The sequence below is a fragment of the Dipodomys spectabilis genome, unplaced genomic scaffold (assembly GCF_019054845.1).
Source record: "Dipodomys spectabilis isolate Male_0828 unplaced genomic scaffold, ASM1905484v1 ptg000707l, whole genome shotgun sequence".
Classification (NCBI taxonomy): Eukaryota; Metazoa; Chordata; class Mammalia; order Rodentia; family Heteromyidae; genus Dipodomys; species Dipodomys spectabilis.
In genome coordinates, this window is record NW_024871384.1 from 137571 (window position 1) to 153582 (window position 16012).

The window sequence follows — 16012 nt, forward strand, 5'->3', positions numbered from 1 at the left end:
GTTCACACACACACACACACACACACAGAACGTTTTCTTGATCCATTCTTCTACTGAGGGGAATCGGTGTTGGTTCCATATCTTAGCTATGGCAAATAATGCTACAATAAACATTGTTGTGGTGGTAGTTTTAGTATGGACTTGTTTGTGATCATTTGGGTGAATGCCCAAAAATGGGATTGCTGTGTAATAGGGGAGCTCTATGTGGAGTCTTTTGAGGAACCTCCAAACCACTTTCCAAAGTGGATGAACAAGTTTACACTCCCACCAAGAATGCAGTAGGCTTCCCTTCTGGCCATATCCCTTCCAGCATCTGTTGTTGTAAAAATATGGAACGATTCATTAATTTGCATGTCATCCTTGTGCAGGGACCATGCTTATCTTCTCTGTATGTTCCAATTTTAGTGTATGTGCAGCCAAATTGAGCACAGAACATTTTTTTATATATAAAGTGTAATTGATTTTCTTAAACTAGACAATTCAACAAAAGTAAGTTCAAAAGAATTGTGAAATTTTACAACCATGTATTTCTTACATAGGCACACATTTAAGAACAAAGTCAAGATTGACATGCCAAAAACAAAATAATTCCAGATATTTGTTGTTCATGAGTTGTGTAGGAGGAGGAATTCAATTATTCTACACAAGGCACCTGTCATAATGTTCATTGCAGCAAATGTTAAGGTTTGTTGAAAGTTTTAATGTTTTAAATATGTTTCATTTTAGGATTTGCTTATATACGGCAAAATTAAGACTGGTTGGCAGGTCATAAAATTTTTCGATAAAGTATATAATATTTCTGGTAGCATGTACTAGTAAGTATGTACATTTCAGAGTTTATAGAAACTTTACTAATGAGAAGTTGCAAAGACTGTGTAAAGAAGCAGAGTGAAGAGTTTAGGTTTTAAGTAGACAGTTTCTGTTAAATCTTTAGGGCTCCCTTGCGTTATATGTTAGTGATGAACAAAGAATGATATAAGCCACATACAAATGATGAGATGAACTATAAATACTAATCTTAGTGGGTAAATTTAAAGGCTACTCATAGCTTTATCCAGTTTTGAATGTACAGGAATATGAGAAAATATTAAAATCTACTCTGTACTTCTCAAATACTGAAAACCCTGGTAATGGTTTTGTTTTTTATTTTAGTAATCATTAACATATAATTATTGTTTTCTTTATTTATAGCATTTTTCCTTGTTGTAATAGAATACAACTTTTTGTGAGTCATGATTAAGAAGTACTTTGAGAATATTATTGGGATGGCCACACCATTTTTCATAGGTGCATGTGAATTTACAAAAAGCAAAACTAAAAACAAAATATTGATTAAAAATTATATCAAGTAGAGTCTGAATCAGGAGTGTTGATAAATGTCCACACCTAAAATCTTAACCCTAGGCTGAAGTAGTGGTATTACAGAGTTGACGCCACAAAATTGAGAAACTGTGTTTTGTTTTGTTTTGTTTTTTGCTTTGGTTTTGTTGGTTGTGGGGCTTGAACTCTGGGTCTTGGGTACGGTCCCTCAGCTCTTCAGCTCAAGGCTAGTGCTATCACTTGATCCACAGCACCACTTTCAACTTTTTCTGCTTATGTCGTGCTGAGGAATGAAATCCAGGACCTCATGTATGCAAGGCAAGCACTCTACCACTGAGCCACCTTCCCAGCACCTGAGAAACTTTGATTTAAAAAAATCATCTGAACAATATTTGCTTTCTGCTTTGGGTTATATAATGAAATATGTGAATACATTTTTATATTTTTGTGAATTGTCATACTTCTAAATTTATACTAACTGCAGCCAGTTTATCCTTTTCAAAATCAAGGAATATTTCTGAGAGTTTGCTTCTGTGAAGAATGTTTTTGCATTTATAATTTCTTCTGAGCCATTTTTATTTATTATCAAAATCACTTTATACTTTATGTTGATGAGTTATCACACATCAAATATCTTCAAATGTACATGTAGAGTCTCAAGATAGCAGTATGAATATTCTCATACACCTCTTGTTTATCTGTTATGCACTTTAATATTATGATATTTTTCTCTCTCTTTCACTCTCTCATTTCTGCTCTTTCTCTTTCATGCTCCATGTCTGCTACTTAGAATTTCTGTTGGTCTACTATTGTCCTTCAAGATTCACTGGTTTTGTGGGAACATGATGGGGACCATCAGTTACCCTTGCATTCTTTCAGAGTTATAACAGTGACATGAAATTATTCTTTGCCATTCTAAATGGCAAAACAACAGATCTAGGAATTCCTTTTCACTTTTAGTACTGTTATAAATTTTATCTCATACGAATCATTGGGACTGATAATGTACTTTTAGCCTGGGACTCAAAAGTTCTTTTTCTTTTACAAACAACCTTTTTCTTTTATTATCAGTAAGTAACAAAAACAAAGCTATCCTATGGGAAAGTAGGCTGAAGTTGTTCACAGGGATGAAAAACAAGTTAATGCGGGAAGTGAGTACAAAGGACACCCCTCATATAGCACAGATCCTTAGAGCAGTTTATCATGTATACTTTGTGATAAGGACAATGTGCTGGGAACTCTAGATTAAATCACTGAACATCTGATATTTATGTATGCACATGTATTTATATATGTATATTTATTTATATATGCATATATGTGTACATCGGCCCATATATGTACACATGAATGTTACTATACACACAAATACACACATACATACACATATGCACAAATGGAAAAAGACACATAGATATAGACAACACAAGTTTCACTAGTTGTTGAATGTGCCTTAGAGAGAATGCTTGGAAACAAATGTGTTGAAGATGTATTTTTCTCTAAGAGTTCTTTTACCACTCCTCTTATCTCTTCCAACTGGTAGCTTTAGAGAGATTCAACTTGATAAATGCAGTACAAGTGATAGCAAGTCACTCGAAAATCTCAATAAGTATAGGTAATATTGTGTCTCCCTGCTTCCCATGGAATGCTTGCTCTTGTAAACACTCTCAACAGCCAAAGTAGTAGGACAATATCCTTGTTAAGAATAAATTTATAAGGCTTTAAATGGCATCTTTCCTTGGTCTCTTTTCCAACAGCCAGCATCAATTCCTAAGCAGATGAGTGACTCCCCAGAAGACTGGAGCGCAGGTCAAAATTTAACCAACCCATATGAAAAGTCTAGTGAGCAATTCTGACTGAGGTCATGCCGATGTCCTGGCCACGAAAATGAGAAAAAAAGAAAGTTTTTTATGTATTAAAATTTGAGAATAATTTGTAACCTGTTAATAAATGTGTAGAACACAATTATACTAACTGACAAAAGATGATGTGTATTTCATTTATGTGCTTTTGGACTTGGAAAGTGTATTTAAGTGTGTCTACACAGTAGAATCAGCATGAAACAAGACAGCATTTCTTCATTTAAGATGCAAGGAAAGGATACAGGTTGACCCATTGTAGCAATGAAATTTGCAAGATACTATTAGAGGGGGGTGGACAGAGGTGTTGGGGTTGTGTGAAGGTAAGGAATAGTAGGGGAAAAACAAAGGAGGTGGTAAAAATGGTCAATAAGAAATGTACTCTTTACCTTACTTATGTAACTGTAACCTCTCCGTACAGTACTGAGCTTCTTCAGTAAAAGTGCTGGCAAAATTGGTTAATCACTCATAGAAAACTAAAACTATATCCTTATATATCATCCTGTACCGAATCAACTCCAAATGTATCAAAGATCCCGGAGTCAAAGCAGACACCCTGAAAACATTACAGGATGGAGTATGACATTCCCAAGGTCTCCTATGCAGAGGCTGAAATTTTCTTTTTTTTTTTTTTCATTTTATTTTGTTTTACTTTTTTTTGTGAACATACCGTACACTGGGGTTACAATTACATGGACAGGATAATGCACACATTTCTTATCAAGCATTGCAGCCTCCTCCTTTGTTTACCCTTCACATCCCTTCCCAGCCTCCCCACCTACCCCCAACCAATCCCCTCTCCCCCCGCCACACAAAAACATTGTAAAGTACGTTTTCGACATGACAACTTGTACTTCTCATTGTTGCAACAAGTCCACCTGTTTCCTTAAACGACTTGTTTTTCCCCATCTCCTCCACAAGTTTTACTGACATCAAATATAGTGAAAGCAGGGGTTATACTGTGGGGGAGGGACATACAAAGCAACAAAGAAATAATCTTACAAATGCGTTAGAAACAAATGCATGAAAGAAAAAAAAACCATTAAAATACATATCTAAAGGTTCATTTTGCTAACATCACATTATCTGACCTTTTCCGCTTGACTCATACATATACTAGATATTGCAAATAAGGGAAACCATGGGACCTATGTTTTTTGGGCCTGGCTTACTTCACTTAATATAATTTTTTCCAAGTCTTTCCATTTCCTAACAAATGTGGCAATGTCTTAATAGAGACCCAGAAGCACAAGAAATCAAAGAAAGTTTGGACAAAAGGGATTGTATGAAATTGCAGAGCTTCTGCATGGCAGAGGACATAGCTAGCAAGATCAATAGAAAGCCCATTGATTGGGAGAAGATCTTCGCTAGCCATACAATACAGAAGGGTCTCATATCTAAAATATATGTAGAACTCAAAACATTAAATCCCCCAACAACAAATCCTAAAAGAAACAACTGCCCAATAAATAAGTAAAGACTTCAAGAGAAACTTCTTTGAAAAGAAAAGAAGGAAGGCCAATAGACACATGAAGAAATGCTCAACCCCCCAAGCCATAAAAGAAAAGCAAATCAAAACAACATTGAGATACCACCTCACCCCATTTAGAATGGCTATAATCAAGAACTCTATTAGCAACAGATCCTTCAGGGGATGTGGCCAGAAGGGAACCTCACTGCATTGTTGGTGGGAGTGTAACTTGTTCAACTACTTTGGAGTAGTATGGAGGTTCCTTAAAAGATTCCACCTAGAACTTCCCTACGACCCAGCAATCTACCTTTTGGGCATTTACCCAAATCATCACAAAGAAGACCATACTAACTCTACCAGCACAACTATATTTATTGCAGCATTATTTAACATAGCTAAGATATGGAATCAACCCAGATGCCCCTCAGTAGATGGATGGATCGGGAAAATGTGGTATTTAACCAAGTCCTTATCTTAGAGAGGGAAATGGTTAGAATAGAATGATAGGAGAGAGATTACAAAAAAAAACGAACAAGAAAAAATGGAAAAACCAAAATTTAAATTTAAGTAGTGAAACACTTAAAAATTATGTAAGTTTAAACAACTGATATTGAGAGAAGAAAAGGATAAGATGAGAAGAAAGGATGGATTGAAAGGAGAAATGAAAACTAAAAAATAAAAATTCTTAAAATTAGTTACTTGAAAATTATATACATATAAAGAGATAATACTACTATAAAAGAATTTAAGCCTAAGAGGTTGTGAATTGAGTAATATTTTTCTGGATTAAATGTATACACAATGGGGTATTACGTCTAATAATCAACGACGGGTATATATCTGGGAATGAGCCGAACAGAAATTTAGTCAATCAAAAAATGAATGAAACAGAACAAAATGAAAAGAATACTTAAAAAGGACCAAAAGTTCAGAAGCTATAAAAAAAAAGCACACACACACACACATATACACCTAAAATAAAAATTATGGGAGGAAAATAAGATTAATAGAAAATAATTTAAAAAATTAAATTTTTTTAAAAGGTTCAAATAAGAGTTCTTTGATTGCAACAATGAGCTGAAGAGTGTAGGACCAGCGCCAAGGCCCAGAGTTCAAGCCCCAAGACCGACCAAATAAACAAAACAAAACAACAACAAAAAAACCAAAAACTCTCTGATTCTATGACAGCATAAATTTTGTGGGTAATGGTTAAGACCAGGTTGCCATTCTAAAAAAATATATATATCACCCCCCAAAAAGAGGAATAATAGGAAATATATAGCAGGAAACTTACAAATCTTAATGGACTAACAGTCTGTCAGTTTGTTTTAACTTTTTATCAAAAATGAAAGTAATACTTGATAATATTTTAATAAGGCTTTAAACTTCTTTGACCTTGACATTTAAGATTCACTTTAAAAAGAAATTCAACAGGTGACAGTGTTTTCTCCTTACTTTTCCAAAGAAATGATTATTTCATCATTATAGTGTATAGCACAATATAACCAGAAAGCATTTGTTAAGGAAAAAAAAATTCCCATTCTTTGTTTTGCTTGTCTGTATTTAAAGCTGCATACCATATCCTACCCACCCTATTGTCTGTCTTCTCATATGAAACATTTCAGTAAATGTGTCAGCCAGCAAAGTTTTACAAAATAGCATGCTTTCATTCATTGTGCTTTCCAAAATATATCTCACAAATGCCAACAACAAAACACAACTTGAAACATCTGTGGATTTTTCTATTTAAGGTGCAAAGTAATCACTTTCCATAATCCTTAGAATCAGTTCTTCACAGGCATTAAATGCTCTTTCACTTTCATGCTTTAGAACAGCAGCATGTAACAATGGTGTACATGTTAATTTGTTCACCACATCTGGTTTGTTTACAGCAAGGACTGTCTTCATGGAAGATAGTAATAGATGAGTTGTGCAATTATGTAGTTTAAAAGGGCTCTGAGTTGGGGATAGAGAATATCCATTTATGTGACTAAATAATTAAATTAAATCCTATAATGTATACTTCTGCAATTTTCTGGCTAAAATGTTCTACATTCTAGGTATTTTTAAAAGAAATATTTTATGTTGTTTCCTTGGTGACAACATAATTGGAAGACTTAAAATTTTCCTATACCATGGCCATCTGAAATGAGATGGATGTACTTAGGTTAACATAAAGAAATTTTGGGACAGCATCAATGTTTGAATCTTGGATGGGATTTGATTGGGAATTGTGATAGGCTTTCATAGTATGAGAAGAAAAACAAAAGACCATACTAATACTTTTATCTGCCACATTGTTTTATTAGTTTATTCAAACACACACATATAAACACACAGATACACATTATGAAGACCCAGTCAGTCTGCAAGAGAATATTTTAATAGGAATTACATAAAATATTTAGTCTGCTGAGATCTGATTAGAATTTATAGAAATATCTAGTGGCTTCCACCCCTGGACAAGTTATTATCATTGGTGAAGATGTTGCCATTTGATTTTAGAATGCCCCAGAAAGACCTATGTGTTAAAGAAAAATGACATTCCAATTCCTCCCAGACTGTGGAGCATACCTGAATAGTTCTTCTGGAGATTAAGTTCTTCAGAGTGAAACCCATGAGAAAATAGACTCTCATCTTCTTTCTTCTTTTATCTTTTAATCATTCTAGGTAAAAAAAAAAAAAACATTTCTCTTTGACATACTCCCCTCCTTGACATTGTCTTGGCACTGGCCACCAAAGCAATGAAACCAGCTGAAACATTCAATCTTGTAAATCTGAGTAAGACTTTCTGCTTAATAAATGGACAATATCACTTATTATGGTAGGTTATAAAGCTAACCCAACGTTCTTGTCTTTCTAACAATGTAGAGTATATTAAAATATGATTCATTATAAAATATCTAACTCCATGTTGTATATTGTGTTTTTTTTCTGTTGATCCTAAAGCTTACAATCAGGACCTAACTGTAAAACTGCTTGCAATAAATAATCACATTACTTTTATGATTCTATAATTTAACTTGTTTTCCTACAAATTTATAGATAGTGTAGCTATGGAAAATCAATAAATATTGAATTTTGATATAGGATTACCTATCACTGCAAGTTTTGTCAAAATTTATTTACACTGAAATGATTGCCATTGATATTGTTCTCAAGATTCCAAATGTTTATACTTTCAGCTGACCTTTTACAAACTCATACCCCAAACATAATTTTTAGTTTGTTCATGCAATCATAGGAACATAAATATATGGCACAAAATGTTAATTAATTTTATCTGCTGCCATTAATGGAGTATACCTAATAGAATTAAGTACATACCCTCAGGGAAATAAGATACTTCCTTCTAAATCCAGACTTGCAGGCAGACAGAGAGACACCCACACCCACACACATACACACAAACTCACACACCCACACACTCACACAAACACACACACACACACACACACTTACCACTCTGACTCAGGTTAGATTCCAGATATTGGGTATCAGACAATGATCAATTAATCAAATTTTCTTGTCCAGACATAAAATACATTCATAATTCCACACATACAAAAACACCAGATCATTCAAAATCGTGAGAATATTTAACAGAACCACCCCACTCTGGGCCATCTACTCCCTGATTTCATTCATTCATGTCGATGCATTTTTCATATCATAATTAAAAATCTTTTTGTATCTCTCTGATTAGCAGATAATATGTTATCATATATGGGAAAACGTAGGTAAAATTACATATGAAAATTGCATATGAAATAATGACATTCCTAAGGATAAAACATGCCCGCTTTTCGTTTGGTTGCCAAAATGGAACTTTTAGAACTTTTGAATATTTAACTTTAAATCTGAACCTTCAAATTTCACTAGGATTTGAATTATGTTACTTACAACATTAATGTAAAATAAAAGCATTACTAAATAGAAAGAAAATTATAAGTTTATCACACCTTAATCCCTGAATTGACTTTATTATAAAAACAATTACATTTATATAACATGATAAACATCCTCAAACAAACTAAAAGGTATGGAAACAGAAGACTCTGTTTTTTGTTTAGTGTATGTTGTTGTTATTTATAGTTTGTGATGATTCTGTCTTCTTTACCTTATGCATGGTATATTCATTATACATCTTCAGAAAGGTGGGGGTGGGCACAGAGCTTTAGGGAAAGGGTGAAAAAAAAGCAGTGGAGTTCTTTGAACATTGATGAAAGTGAACTATTTAACAAATGAGTGGGGAAAGAAGGAAGGGAATGGGAAAATATGAGGGAACTGAAGACATTGCATAAAAGGAAATGTACCCATTACCTGACTCAAGTAATTGTAATCCATCTATAAATCAACTTAACAACAGAATAAATTTATTTTAAAAAGTCGAACAAAACATTGTTTCTTAGAATCGTACAAGTATGTTTTGTTCACTGGTTTGAGCTGGTTGAGTCTATCTCTGAAAATAGCTACATTTACATACATTGGGCGAATTTTTGAGCTACTAGTAGTTAGAAGTCAATTATGATTGTATGTTTTTCTGAGATTCTAATTCATTTATTTCTTTAATCTAATTTGTATGATTTCTATCTACCAGTTTTTGAATTGCCTTGTTCCTGTTTTTCAAGGACCTAGTGGTGTATTATTAGTGCTGAGTTAAGATTGTTCTAATTTGTTGATGTATATACTCAAAGCTATAAATTTTCCTGAGTGTTGCCTATGTTCTTGTGTCCTAGAGGAGGTAATATTTTGTCTGTTCACTTCCGGTTATTGTTGTTTTTCTGTTTATGTTAGGTTGAAATAGTGATTTCAGGCTTGTATGAAGAGACAGTAATGATATGAAATATGTATTATTACATTGAAAGAAAGAGCAGACATTTTAACCTTTTTGCTTCAAGTAAATTAATATCAAGCAAAGCTTATTAAAATAATTACTTATTTAGCCGGGCGCTGGTAGCTCACGCCTGTAATCCTAGCTACTCAGGAGGCTGAGATCTGAGGATCGCGGTTCAAAGCCAGCCGGGGCAGGAGAGACCATGAGACTCCTATCTCCAATAAACCACCAGAAAACCGGAAGTGGCGCTGTAGCTCAAGTGGTAGAGCGCTCGCCTTGAGCTGAAGAGCTGAAGGACAGCGCCCAGGCCCAGAGGTCAAGCCCCATGGCTGACAAAAAAAAAAAATAATAATAATTACTTATTTACTTTTCAGAGGATGAGTATAGTACTCTTGGATATCTTGGAGGAAAGATATTAGACTCATCACAGCTGATGCCTTATACTGAATTTACAAGCTAAACTTTCTTTTTCAGAAGACTAAAGCTTCAGTTCTTTCGTATTAGTATTATAAAATCATAATCCCTGCATATTGATTTGTTATCCTCTGCTATTTTCAATTCCATTCTTCCTCCATTATATATCAAGGGCTTTGAATAACCAATTCCTTAAAATACCTATATTTCCTATATTGTGATGTAAACCTCAGTGATATGTATATGAATTTATCTCTCAGTCTCATCTTGAGCTTCATTCATATGAAATTTATACAGTCCAAAGCAAGAAACATGACTATTTACTCTTTTCTATGTTTTAATCAATAAATCCATTCTAATACTTTAATTGAAATATATGTAAAGTTTTTAACATGAAGACAGCCCTCCCCATTATACTTTAAAGTAAAACCTTGGGGACTATTTTATATATAAAAATACAAAAGTCAAGGCTAGGAAGGTGGCTCAGTGGTAGAGTGCTTGCCTTGCATGCATGAGGCCCTGGGATCGATTCCTCAGCACCACATAAGCAGAAAAAAAAGCCAGAAGTGGCGCTGTGGCTCAAGTTGTAGAGTGCTAGCCTTGAACTGAGGAGCTGAGGGACAGGGCCCAGGCCCAGATTTCAGGCCCCATGACCGGACCCCTCCAAAAAAAGATTAAAAAAATAAAAAAGTGCAATGCACATGTTTATACATGAATAATCTAATGATTAAATCAACTAGACGCAAGAACTACCATACCACATCAAGTCTCAATTTACTTAAAAGCACCAAAATGTTAGTGTTCATGAATATCATTCATTGTTAAAAAATGACTAGTCAAAACAAAGTTTAAAATATATTTGAAAAATGAAAATTACACACAGATTTGCTGTTAATATCTTGTTTCCATGGATACATTTTTTTCAGCATATAGGGAAATAAAAAATAAGGGTTTGTCACATAGAATAAAAATATAAAAGTAGACTGCCTTTCCTTAAGATGATAAATACATGCAAATCGTGTGATTTATTCAAAAATACTATAAAATTCATAAGAGGATTTATGATCGATCAGAACTGATAGGTAAGCAAAATACCTGGAAAACTGTAAATGTTAATTGTGCTTTCAATATAGGAAGACAAGTTTTCAGTTCATGAGCCTATAGAAGAAGATTTTTGTATCTGTAACACAATCCACTTTTAGCTGCTAAAAGCACTTGCTTAATCTCTAATTAGAAAGGGAAAAATGAATTAACATCTTACATGATTGTTTTGACAATTAATTGGTATATTGACGGTCAAAGGGAGGAATTGGAGATTAATATAATCTTTTTCCTCTCTTCTGATTATTACACAGCAATAGCTGTGAATTCAGGAGTCTCATGCAATGTACTCACAGCTGAATAACTAATATGCTTAAAAATATGGAACATAGGATAAAGAACTAGATCAGCCAGCAAGCTGATAAGATCAAACTTTTTAGCAGGATTGCCACATCATTTAGGAATGCAATTCCTTCATATGAACTTCAAATGTTGTAGCCTTCCTTGTGTGATTAAAAGGTAAGAAAGCACTGTAGAAACAAGAATTCCTGTTCAGCCAAGTAGAACATCCACATGTTGCAAATTTTCATTCCATAAAGACTCTTTGTTAGAGTACTTTCATTTAATATACTTCAGCACATCATCCTTCCCGGTTGGAGACAGGAAAAAAGATAATTTTGTTAGAATATTATCTTACATAAATTAGTTTGTACAGGGATGATTTGTATAATAACAGATGTTTGTAATAAATGTAAATAGGGATCATGTCTAGAAGTCACAGAATTTTGTGCATGAAAACATACATTAGATTAGTTGCAGAATTTCTATTTTGAGAAAAACTTTATATTAAAGTATAATGCACTTTACTAAGAGTTGAAACATTTTATTGAAAAATATATTCTTAGATATATTTTTGCTTCATAATTTTAAGAAGAAAAATGATCCCAAAATAATTACTCCTTTATTGTTTTCCTGTTTCCATGTGATTAACCTTCAAATTAGAAATCCAGATATATGATTTAATTTAACCAAAAATATTTATTGAATATAAAAACCTTCTACTCTCTACATTCTTCACACTAAGATCACCAAATGTGTTGAATCTTAAATAATTACTCTCTTTTTGACCTATGTTAATACTATTTACAATGTGAGTGAAATGTTTAAAAATAGTACTTATTTTAGCTTAATTGCTCTGAAGAGACTAAAAATGATATCAAAGCCTAAAAATTAATAGATTTAAAATTTAAAATTCAGGAAGTGATTTTGACCACTCTGCTTACTGGAGCCTTCACTAAAACCTCATGAGACAATTTATATTGGTGAAGCAAAAATATAAGCTTAGACATTTATGAATAAAAATCATGTCATTCTGAATACGTAGAGCTACATATAAAACAGAAAAATTAGCTTTTAAACATCTGAATATGCTAATACATTTAATTGCAGGGCAAGTACTTGTTCTGAAAGGAGATAAAATTGCAATATTCTGAAATGTAAATCTAAGTATTCATTTGAATAAAAGACAATGTTTAAAATATCCTCATTCAAGAGAAGATGTACTGTTAGATGTTTTTCATGCCAATTATGTTCTCTAAACTTACTACAAATACTAGATTAGTAAACCTAATTCATTCCTTTGTAGGGAAATAGAAATTCAGTTTCCAAAAACGCATGACTATAACTATTTCTCAAACAATTACTAAGTAACTGTTTTATATTTTTTGTCATGGAATCTTATTTCATATATTTTTATTCATTTAGTTAAATAATTGGCCAATAACAATATAAATTATGCATGAACAAAGTTTATCTAATGTAAGTATTACTTTCACAAGACATGTCATGGCTCTCTTAAAGAACACTAGAAGGCAGTGTACTTTTTATTAATTTTTAGTTATTTTGTTAATGGATATTAATTGTCAGAAGTGGCAATTCCATAATATATTTAAAGTATTTGATTATACTCCCTCTATTTCCTTTTCATTACTCCTACCTCCAAAGATCTTTTGTTTTTCACATAAAATTACATCTTTATATATGTGCATATAAACTAATTTGGAAAAGTTAAGCTAAACTGCAACTTAACTCAAGATGTACAGTGGATTAATAGGATGAATAAACTTTTTTAACTTTTGAATTGAGCTATCATTATTATTATGGTTTTATGGTTAATGTTAGCATCCCAGAAAGAATTAGAATTAGGATTAGAGAAATAGAAAATTTAGGTTCATCATAGGATGAACCATTTCAACAATGATACTCACAAGACACTATGTTGAAAATGATGTTTTCCTTAATGCTAACACTAATCCCAGCTGGAACTGAGACCTAACTTTCACCCTAATTATAGTCCAATTCTAATGTTTAAGAAAAAGACTCTAGTTTTTAATCATTCTAATGAATACTCCAGTTTGCACTCTGGAAATGAGTACAGTTTGCCATAATTCCCAACAATTTTCTAACTCTACCTCTGAAGTTATCTTGTTCCCTAACATGAACCATTTTATTACTTGTCCTCAAATTATCTTATTTGGAAAAATACTGTAGTTTCTATTGATCCTACCTTTTTCTGAACCTCTGTACCCTAAAACAGTTTCAGATTTACTTACCACCTAGTCCATTACTTAACGCTTTCAACATAAACCTGGCTGGAAAACTCTCATTAATCATTATAAGAAGGATCACTAAGAAATAAATATAATGATAATGCTCTAGTTACTGTTCATTGTCATATTTTTTATTCTTCTTATTAGTGAAAACTCAATTTTATAGTAAAAACTTTCTTATTCATAACAGTAATCATAATCAGAACAAAATATTGACCCTGGTCTTATTCCAAATTATATGACAATAACACTAACACAAGTTAATTAGTTTTCACTCATCCTAACTTGATTCAAATAAACCTTCCAAACATAGGTTTCAATTTTTTCCAATATCTTAGTCATTTTCTAACCTAAACATAATCTTAACTGGAACATTGAGAATAAACATAAGCCTAATTTTAAGTAGACTCTAAGATTAATAGCAATACTCTAGTTCACATTCATCGTAATTCATACCAGGATTATATTAAAATTTACTTTGAATTTGAGCCTCAGTTTTTCTCCTTCACTCTAACGCTAACCATGGCTGGAATCCTAACCATAACCTTGAGACTAATAGTATCCCAATTCAAAAATTTATGAAAAATGCTTGTTTTGTGGAATCCTAACTGAAATTCCACTTGCAATTCTTGAAATAAATTGCAGGTATTCTTAAACCCTACAGATTTTCTCACTCTTATCTCTGAATGTATCTTGTTTCATAACAGGAATCATTATACCCATTGATCTCAAATCCTGATATTATGAAATACATTGTACTTCCATTATGCCTGTTTTTCCTGAATTCCTAGAACCTAAATAACATTCAGCTTTACTTAACATTTAACACATTTCTTTTTTTTTTCTTTTGTCCGGCGTGGGGCTTGATCTCTGGGCCTGGGCACGATCCAGAGTTCTTTAGCTCAAGGTGTGAGCTGAACTACTTGAGCCAGAGCACCACTTTTGAGTTTTCTGGTGGTTAATTGGAGATAAAATTCTCACAGACTTTCCTGTCTGGGCTAGCATTGAACTGTGATCCTCAGAAATCAGCTTCCTGAGTAGCTAGGATAATAGGCATGAGCCACAAGTTTAACCCATTTCTTTACTCTATCCTCAACCCCGGTTAACCAGAAACCTAATCCTAAGCACAGACTGATTTAACACCAACTGGTTAATGTAAGGAAAATTATTTAGAATTTATTCAATCGCACATTTTTTTGCTTCTATTTCTTAGTGGAAAACTAAAATTTACCCTAAAGCTTATCCTTCCCTTACCCTAACCAGAACAAAAAAGTATCTCACTCTTTAAACCAAATTATATCTGAATCTTGAAAGTAACACAGATATTCGTTTTCATTCATTCTAACTTTGATTCATTCTTCTTAAAATATGTGACAGTTTTACACAATATCTTACGTCTTTTTTTCATCCCAACCCCAACTCTAACTAGATCACTTTGCCTAAGCCTACATATAACTGAATCATCATGTTAGCAAGCCTCTTTTTTCACATTTATCCTAACTCTTGCTCAGAGTGTAGGTCTAAATTTTACTTGCAATTTGAACCTAAATTTTTTAAGTGTTTTTCAATTTCCTGTCAAGCTTTATATTTCATTATTTTAAAAAATTATTTTGTTGTTAGGATGATTTAAATAGAGATTAGTTACATGTGTAAGGGAAGGAATACATTAAAGCAAATCTTATCTAATATTAATATAACTACTCTGGCCTGTTTATGAGGTTCATTTTTAATTTGTAAAGATGATGTACAGAAGAGATTCAATTACATAAGTCAGATAATGAGCACATTTCTTTTTCAACAGAGTCACCTCTTCCTTCATGTTCTCCCAGTTTTTCCCTTTCAACCTCCCTCCCCCATAAGTTGTATAGTTCATTACAAGATAGTGTCTATTGAGTGGCATTGCTACATTTCTTCACCCTTTGTCCCACCATTTCTGTGTTTCCCCTTGCCCTTTCCAAACTTACATATAAGACTAAAGGTGCAGAAATTAAAACAAAAAAACAGCATCCGAATTCAGATGGAAAAAGCAAAATAATAAATAAAAACTCTCATTATCATTTCTTAGAGATGAATATGATGAACATTATTTTATATGATAATATTCATATACCTATTGAGCCTTTGTGATCCTCTCCAAAGGGCATCCTCCTTTGATCTTACTGTATAAACGTTCAGAATTCAATGTAATTTATCATGTCCAAATGTAATGTTTTCTCTTTTACCATCCAAGTGTTTTAAGTTGTAGAATTAGAGGCACATTCTAATACAACAAATGAGGGAAATTGGGCAACCTATATTTCTTTGAGTCTGACTTTCTTCACTTAATATAGGTTTGTTCCAATCTTTCCATTTCCTTATGAATGGTGCAATATCATTTTTTCTGGGTGAATAGAGTTGCATCATACTGAAGAGTTTCTTCATGGGAAAGGAAAAATTTAGCAGGGTATATAGAAAGAGAATA

The 16012-nt window shown here is 32.8% G+C and overlaps 1 non-coding gene across 1 annotated transcript; it reads right to left on the reverse strand.

Annotated features, from left to right (window-relative positions):
* Window positions 1-323: 323 nt before the first annotated feature.
* On the reverse strand, window positions 324-429 carry LOC122101924. The gene has a single exon (XR_006146428.1). It is a non-coding gene; the product is annotated as a U6 spliceosomal RNA (small nuclear RNA).
* Between the last annotated feature and the right edge of the window lie 15583 nt (window positions 430-16012).